This window comes from Bactrocera oleae, chromosome 5 (assembly GCF_042242935.1).
Source record: "Bactrocera oleae isolate idBacOlea1 chromosome 5, idBacOlea1, whole genome shotgun sequence".
NCBI lineage: Eukaryota > Metazoa > Arthropoda > Insecta > Diptera > Tephritidae > Bactrocera > Bactrocera oleae.
Window position 1 is genome coordinate 62,518,819 of NC_091539.1, and position 8,920 is coordinate 62,527,738.

Genomic DNA, 8,920 nt, shown 5'->3' on the forward strand with positions numbered 1-8,920 from the left:
TTATGATATCAGTTATAGTTTATTTGTATTACAAAATTAAATATATTTTAGTTTTTATTAGTTAAATTATTTTATGTTATCTAACAACTGCGTTTTTATTAAATTTTTGTTGCACTTAAATATGATTCTAATATATTTGCTTTTTATGTATAGTTTTTTGTATTAATAACATTTTTGGTTTACTTTTATTACAAAAGTAAAAAAAAAATTAATATTTTAATTAGTTTTTTTTTTAAATTATAATTTTTGTTTTAATTTTATTTAATTAAATAGCCATTTCGTTATATAATCTATATATAACCAATTTTATATGCACTAACACACAAATTTCACTCAAAGTAATTTTTTAATAAAAAAAAGTATAATTCACTTCGGCTGCATTGCCGTCGGTCAAACGTTTCGACATTTTTTCAAACCTACCGCACTTTCTCACTGCTATACTTCCGCTATGCGCACGACGTTTACTGCCTTTCCCGCTTCGCTAATGCTTCGTCGCACTCAAAACACTTTTTTCCCAGTTCACTTTGCATACTCGTTTGGCGTTGCATTTTTACAAAAGTCTCATTTTTTTCGAAAACTTTTAACATTTCACGAAATTTTTCTTATTTCAATTACTCAAAAGAGTTCGGTGCACACTTCGTTGGCACGGCAAAAAACAAAAAAGTAATTTCTTTCCGCCTTTTCTACACATTCAGCCGCCGCTGGTTTTTCTCTAGTCAGTTAGTTAGCTATTTGGTGCTATTGCCGCAAATGCGATCCGTTCTTAGCCGTTGCGTGTCTCGTCTCGTTCGTTGCAAGCGAGTAACTTTTTGCATGTGTTGCGTTGCGTTCGCTGAGTGTGCGAATATGCGGTGGCTGACTGCCGACTGCCCGACTAGCTGACTGGCTGACTTGCTGCCTGCCTGGCTGGCTGCTTGCCTGCTTGGTTGGTTGGTCGGTTGCTTGCCTGCTTGGTGGCTCTTGGTTGTTGGTTGTTGCTTTAGTTGGCGTGCTAACTGGCTAACTGCACGAGTGGCTGCCCGAGTGGCTGCTATTGCTGCTGTCGCTAGCTGCTGCTGCCGCTACTATATCTATTTCTATGGCTGATTCCTTCCGCTGGCGTTGCCTGATGACGGCCTAAGTGCCCCACTGCCAGGCTATCTCACTGGCTGGCTGGCTAACTAGCCCTGTGTGTCCAACGGCGCTGACGCATTGACTCGCTGGCTAGCTGGGATGACTAGCAGACTGTTTGGCAGATCGACTGGCCCGCTCCTACTACCAACACACACTCGATACTGTCGCTGATGTCTGGCCTGACGTTGTGCTGCCACCGCGACTCTAGTCACTTTCCTACATACACACACACATATACACTTCGCAATGCTGGGCGCAAACATATGTCGTTGTGTGCGTCTTCTAGAAATTTTGTATGTGCGAAGTGCCGCTAATGCCGTTTGAGTGAACTCACTCGCTCGCGGACGCTGCTGCCATAGCCATAGTCTCCTACGTATATTATTCTATGCGATACGTTGAGTTGTTGCTGTTGTTGTAGTGGTCAGTCGTGTAGTGGATGCGTGCAGTTGTAGTTGTGGCGATCCGCAAACATTTTGTGTGAAGCCAAAACGCATTAACACTCAAAGCATCAAACCGCTGCCGCCAGCATCGAAACTTAGAGAAAACTCCGCGGAGGAGCAGGCGGCCTAAAAATTCGTGAAATATTACGTACGGCCAGTGTCACTGCCGTGAGAAGCAGTAAGTTGTCCACGCACACACATAGTTCATAGTTGTGTGTTCAAACACTCAGAAATTTACAAATTTTACACAGAGCCACTTTACCCCTTCCGCGTTCACAGCCGTAACATATGCGGAGCAGCGCGTCTGTAAGCAACATTTGTTGGCGCTCAGCGTACGTTCTTCTAGCTAATTCATAGCTGAAATGCTACGCGAACAAATACACACACCCACATACAGGCACACCATCGAACGACCACCGACGATTTACTCACCAACTCACTGTGCGTTTTTAGCTCCTCAAACAGCGCGCGCCCCTTGCGCCGCCAACCGCTCCTTGACTGCAAACAGTGCGACTCGGAGGCACACACTTGTTCACGCCACGCTCTGTGCGAAAATGCAATTCCACTCAAACTAGTCTCCTAAACCTCCTATTGGTCTTACATATGTGCGGTTACGAGTGCGAACCACGTACCGGCGCACCACACCCCGCCCACTTCACACACGGCGACTAGCAGTGGCATTTCTATTTGCAGTCAACGCACAATTCGCATGCGAATCTAAACGGCAGAGAGTTTTGTTGCGACAAAGCGTCCAAGAGATTGGGAGCGTCGGAGCGAATGTTGCAATTTGAACTCCTGTTGGCCTACAGCTGCGCTCAAATACTCGAGGAGTGCGCCTTTAAGAGTCACTGTGTAGCAAGGAGAAGACGACACATACACCTAGTGATTCAATTACCTGCAAACTACAAAAATCATCAAATAGTCAGCGGCTTTTGCTTAGAAATAGGCGCTCACCAACACCCTCTACCCCTGCCACCTGTTCACACACATACACAAGCGTGCGCTAAATTTACTCCTGCTACATTCTCACATGAGTAACACGCTTTTACTCTTCCACTGTTTAAGCGTAACGAGTTGCAAAACATATCCCCACCATCAAACATTGCAAATAAACACTCTTAAATGTTGCCAGCAACATGTTGCAATAGCATAGAAGAGCGCCAAGCGGCATTTAACTGTACTGTAAAGCAATCATAGTGGTAAAACACCTCAAAAATTTTAATATCATTAATTTTTAGCTCAAACTCATGCCTTTTTCGTTACTTTTTGATCCGCTACTGCTCTGCAACATGTTGCTAGCGCGCACAGTTGTGTAGTCGTAGTATAGGAAGTGTTTAACGTTTGAAGTAGGCGATTTCTCCATTTGAATTACGTACTTTGACATGCGTACAATATTTTGGTGAAGTTTTTGCGAGAAGCGAAGGGTTTATGCATATGTAGATCAATGAATAAAATAGTTTTCGGCACTCGTAGTGCAAATGAAAAGGTGAAATGTTAACGAAAAGTTCTTTAACCTAATTCGGATGGCTGGCAAATATTTGTTTGTGTGTTTTGTTGATACTTCCATAGTACATATTTTAAAAAGCAAATAATTTAGCAGTAATTAACAGCTAAAAATATTTTTCATATATGAAAAAAAATAATTTTTTTATAGTTTTTAAACTTGTATGCTAATGTTTTATAGTTTTTTCGTATTTTTTTTTTGCATTTTTTAGTTCATTTCAATTTATTCAATATTTTCAAATATATTTACTTATTATTACAAATTTGTTAAATCATTCTTTTTTTCTAGTCAAATTAATGTAATTAATATAATCAGAAGTTAAAAAAAATCCCTTTTATTCATATTTTGATAGGTTATACTATAATACTTTTATAATAACATACAAAAATTGTACTTCGATATCTTAAACAGTTTTTGAGTTACAGCCTTCTAAAGTGTAACCGCTCAGCTGAAACAGCTTCATCAGTTTATCTTAAAACGCGATTTTCTCAAAATTACATTTTTCAAAATTTCTTGAGTGATTACTCGAAGACAAAGTATCCGAATACTATCTACTACTTTCTATTTTTACTGCATATTCAACATGTATCTATGTAGTTCTCTATACAATAACCTATCAGCTATTTGATCAAATCAAAAATCGAATTTTCGGAGAAAAATATTGAATATTGTTGATATTTTTTCAACCATAAGTCATTGTACGTACAATATCTTCTAGTAGATATTTTTTAGGTAGATAGCAGTGGAGAAAGCGTGTAAGTCAAAAACTGTTTAGATTTCTAGATTTCAAAAATTTTACTGTGTATTCTTAAATTAATTAATTTTGAAACAATTGATACAGTTTTTTGTTTAATTCCAATTTTTTTAGTCTGTCACACTAGGTGTGCGCCTCAAAAATAATTTTACTCCATTTCATTTTAAATTTTATTTTCGTTTCGTTTCATTTTTTGTTTTATTATATTAATCTAATGTAATTTTAATGTATTTAATTTAGTTTAATTTAATTTAATTATATTAAATTTTTAATTTATTTTATTTTATTTTAAGTTATATATTTTCTTATTAAATTAGCAATAATTAATCTGTACGATTTATTATTTTTATATATTTACATTAATTCATATATACATACAATGTTTTTATATAATACTTCCGGCTCAATATCTGAACAACCTCATTCAAAATTCCATCCTGCAACTATTTCCAGCATTTTTGATTTTATTTCAAATTTTTAACTACTTTTTTACATCTACAATTTCTCCGCCTCTATCTTTAGACATTTCTTAACTAATTTCAAATTGCTTGCACACATTTGCATATACTTACAAGTATGTACAAGCGTGTATTTTGCAAAAGTGATCTCGTTATCTATCTAAAAGAGGCATATCTATGCGTATACCTTACAACCTCCAATGTCATAATAAAGGCAACGAAACCGCCAGCAAATTACGCTCCTAACTACTTGAACTCTTGCCGAAATCTCTAACGCTCCTCTATCATTTGTCATTTCATAGCATTTTTATTCGGCTTTTACACGTTTCTACGCAATTCATATGAAAACGAGTGGAAATAAAATAATTTCTCATACGCACACGCGCACACGCGCACACACAAATTAAAATAAAATTTGCAAATATTCGCAAAATATACAAATACATGCATGGCATACTCTTACGAGACCAACCACTCAACGCTCAATTTTCGCAATTTCACAACAACAACACTGGCAAAACAGCCGCGCAACGTTTGTGTGACAAGCAACATGTTGCGCCGCCAGCGCACTCAACATTCTACATGTATATTCGCAAACTCACCAACACGCACTCACACACACAAATGCACGCGTGGTCCTCTTTTGTTTCGCACTCGCTCGCGCCAACGTGTTCGCCCGCTCTGCGGCTCCCCACTTCGGCTGCGTATGACATCAGCGACGTTGGCGGCGTCGTGACTCTTTGCAAATTTGCGAATTTTTTGCCAATTCTCTTGCCATCATTTATTCTATGCTGAAAAATGAAATCGTACTCTGTTGGGGTTTGCGAATTTTCGCTCACACACTTGTGGCGAACTTTTTTTTTTTTTTTTATGGTCGGCTAGCGCTGCTAAGTTTGAAGAGTCTACTCAGTGAGTTTTGCAAACGCCGCTTATCTGTGTATGTGTGTATATACGCCACAATTGTTCGAGTGCGATTTTTTCTATTGCTTATTGCTTTTTGTGTGAAGATGATCCGTTGGCAAACTACAACCGCGACAAACATTAAACAAAATAGATTACAACAACTCAAATAAACGCAAACATGCGACCGATAAAGATTTATTTTTGTTAAACTAGTCGTTGGAACACTCATGTATACATATGTATATATACATATGTGTAATCTTATGCGAAATATTTACAGAAAGCATAAAAATGTTTATGCAATATGACACGCTCAGTTAAAGTTCTAAAATTTGCCGCTAAAAATATTTTTTTAATCAAAAAGGTTATCCAAGATGTGATTTCAATTTAGTAACTTTTCTTTATAGCACCTGGTATAATTTTCAATAATAAGGGTCTTCGGAAATTGTTTGAGGTTATGTGTTTGCCAAACATTTATTTTGGTATGAAACAGTTATGAATGAAAAAATTAATTTAATTTATCGATAAAAATTATCAAAATATGCTAGATTAAGTAAAAACTCGAAATCTCCATAAAAAATTAACTATATGTATATAACTACTACTTGAAGCTATCAGAAGCAGAAAGTAGGAAATAGTAGTGGTAGGAAAATAGGAATAAAATCAATTTAAGAAAGCAAAAGCTAAATAAAAAACTCTCTTAGGAGATTCCTTGGTTTTACGCAGGCCTTATTATATATAATTTTTAACGATTCGAGGACCATGCCGCGCAAGACTTAGAATCAAGAATCAAGTCAACTAATCTGCATCGAAAAAACAATAAAATATTTATAAAAGGTAAACTAGTATTAGAGAAAAAACAACACACAAAAACAATTGTCGTAGCAGTTGTGAACATTTTAAAATTTGCCGCAGAGTCAAATTGGTGGGACTAAGACCGACTCAGGTAGTAAAGAAAAAATCGCTGATGCGCTTATGCCAAGAATTGTATTATCTAACGAATTTTATTACGTCTACTAAAATATTATAATTCGCACATCCTTAAACCGCAACTACCGTGGAGTCTTCAAGATATATTGAATAATAATTTCGGAAAATCAATTTCCGCGAATCAATGGCGGATGAAGTTTTATAATATTTTTCCAATTTCTCTTCAGTTACTTTTATTAAAATCTAGTAAGACTACAATACTAAACATATACATAATATCAAAGCGCTTGAAAAGCTTAATGTGGTGTTGCACTCTACGTCCGAGCTTCAGTACTTTTCGGGTATATACATGGTAGAAAATCATATAAATTTGTGGTATATAGCCGTTAGCGTAGCATTATAGTTGTAATCATATGTGCGACTTTCGAGAAAATATTAATAAACGGAATTATAAAGAAACAGCCATAACCTTGGGACAAAAATATAGCTATATATAACCAGGAAACTATTTGTTTTGAGTTAGACAACCATCACACTTCAAAAAATAGGAACATATCTGAACCAACTATGCATATCAATAAATTGTACACCCTTTCAACTACTTTACCATAGCTTCAATATAAGATTCGGAATTGTTGTCGACTACTCTTAAGTGCTGAGAAATCAATCAATACAGAGATAGGAAAAGTGCTTATCCTCCAAAGAGTTTCACTGCTCCTAGGAAGTGATAATATTTTAAAGAACTACAGAAATCACCTAATCATTCACTTTATACTAAGAATTCTAACATAATATCACCTACTTTCAAATCTGCGATAACGAAAAAATTCATACGGTATCTTGTACAGCGTACTCTTACATAATTTAACATAACCTCAATTCAGCGATGTTGAAAATATTGAAAATTCGTGGCATTTAATTTTAGACAAATAATTCAAAATAACCGAGATAAGTATACCAGAAACATATCAGATTGTGGACATATACTGAAACTAGTTTTGAAAGAAATTTAGTAAAATTCGTGTTTAGAAATCCTATATTTACCATAGAGATGATTAATATGGAATTTACATTCTTCGGGCTTTGTGAAGCTCACTTACAGGCGCGAAAACAGAACTCATTATATATATATTTCAAATACTTTTTAATAGAGAAAATATCAAAAGAGTATAAAATAATGATGGAACATCTTAATAGATAAAATCAATTAAAAAAAAAAAAAAAAAATTGTTTAACAATTTCGATTTTTGTTTTTATATATAAATTGAATGTACATATATTTTAGAATATTCCGAAAAATTTAAAGGTGATTTAGCAAATAGTTTCGGAGATATGAGCGTATTTTTAAGAATTTTTGAACTTAACACTAAGTTCGTGTTGGTTTCAAAAACTTCAAATACGTTTTTCTCAAAATGATTTTTTCAGAGTAGGCTAGACCGATCAACTTGAGGGGTTACATAGGTTTCGTGAAGCAAAAAACGCCCTCTATTTTCAATAATTTTTTTCGTATAAAAAATTAAATATTTTATATAACCTATTTTAATCCTGCAGATACATATTTAATAAAGATTTTGTAAAATTTTCAAAGGAAAATATTCAAAACTCGGTCATTACGACGTCATTTCCGGCAGTGCCTCGGAAAAAAGGTGCTTCCGCGTTGACAGCAGAATTTCTGACAGGCTCATCAAGAGTAAAGAAAAAGTAATACGTGTTTGAACTAAGACCATTAATTAGATATTGGACGGAGAAAAAATAAATAAAGTGAAAAATATATTTTTGGCAGACGTTTTTACAAAAACATGCAAATTTTGTAATTGAACAAAAAAAAAATCCTCAGCGGCTAGACCTTGTAAAATATACCTTGAAGACATGTGTAAAATTTTATTAAGATCGTTTGAACAGTTCGTGAGAAATCTTGACAACTGACTTTGACAAAACAGTTTCGAGAAAAACGCGTTTAAAATTTTAAGTGACTATACAGCTGACCTTGAGCGCGCAACTTTTCAAAGTGGTATCTCCCAAACTATTAATGGTATCAACTTGAAAATTTAGGACAATATTCTAGAGATGTTATATAATTAATTAAGGCAATAAATTTTTATTTTTTTTTGAAGCCGTGAAACCTATGTAACCCCTTAAAATTTTCACCCGATCTTTTCAGATATAGATAATGAAAGGAATAAGATTTTTGATAACAATTTCGATTTTCACAAAAAACGACTTTGTTTGGGAAGCCCAGGACTGTCGCGAGAAAAACCGGGCATAGGGTGCTCTCATCACATCTGTATTCAATTTGCTTTCTTTTTAATGTTGGGTGGAACAATCCAATAAAAGCGAGGCAAATATTTGATAAAAGTCTTCCTAATTTTCGAGCATTGATGGCATACAATAAGTTGTATGGAGTAAGACGCGTTTCAAAATTTGCATCGTAGAAGTGTCTGTTTTGAATAGCTTCATTGGACAACTTATCAGATACATCTGCATGGAACATGAACTGCCATAGAAATGAGAACGATGCGTTTGTGTCACTCACTGCGGCGAATACTCTCTTCATTCCACAGTTAACGCTATTAAATATGAGGTAGAAAATGTTTCTTTTGAACTCGAAATTCTTTAAAGCATTTTAACTCTTAACTATACATTTAATTTCTTGAAAAATATGGACCACTTCTAGAAACTCCGAGCCCGAGGGGAAACACACAAGAAAACCCTCGTCAACGCCAGACAGCGTTTTTCTTAGGTCTTCCACGAGATTGGCTCGGGATCAAGGAAATTCAATATTTTTCGAAATGAATCGCCGATTATTACCATACATTAG

At 35.2% G+C, this 8,920-nt stretch overlaps 1 protein-coding gene across 1 annotated transcript in view; it reads right to left on the minus strand.

The window, feature by feature from the left end:
• The window catches only part of mamo (maternal gene required for meiosis), a 363,978-nt gene extending 362,289 nt beyond the window's left edge, over nt 1–1,689 (minus strand). The window contains exon 1 of the mRNA XM_070110061.1: nt 421–1,689. The gene's annotated coding sequence lies outside the window, so the exon portion shown is untranslated. The remainder of the gene's footprint in view (nt 1–420) is intronic.
• Nucleotides 1,690–8,920: the final 7,231 nt, after the last annotated feature.